Genomic DNA, 452 nt, shown 5'->3' with positions numbered 1-452 from the left:
TTTTAATAAGTTAAAAAAAATAAAAATACTTATAATTGAGAAATATAAGAATAATCAAACTGAATGAAATCTACGTTTGACCAATCCAATTTCAAACCCCAAATCATAATATAATCTTCTATTCAGTCTTCTGTCTTCGGTCTTCATTAATCTTCTTAATGCTTCTTATATATATAAAAGGAGGTTCTAATTATAAATCCCCTTTTTGTGGACTGGTGCTGGGGAATAAATCGCACACAGAAAAACAGTTGGGTTTGTGTTATCTTCTTATACCTACTTTGTTGGCGGTTCCCTTCTTCGCCACTATTAATTATGACCAACTGAGATGCATGCACGCAATCAAAATTCGTTAATCCATCTAAAATCATATTAGGCCGTTCCTAATTAGTTTAACAAAAATATTATTTGAATATTAAAATTAATAACAATATGTTTATATATATATATTATTT

This window comes from Arachis ipaensis, chromosome B01 (genome assembly GCF_000816755.2).
Source record: "Arachis ipaensis cultivar K30076 chromosome B01, Araip1.1, whole genome shotgun sequence".
Lineage (NCBI taxonomy): Eukaryota > Viridiplantae > Streptophyta > Magnoliopsida > Fabales > Fabaceae > Arachis > Arachis ipaensis.
Note: the sequence above shows the minus strand (reverse complement) of the source record.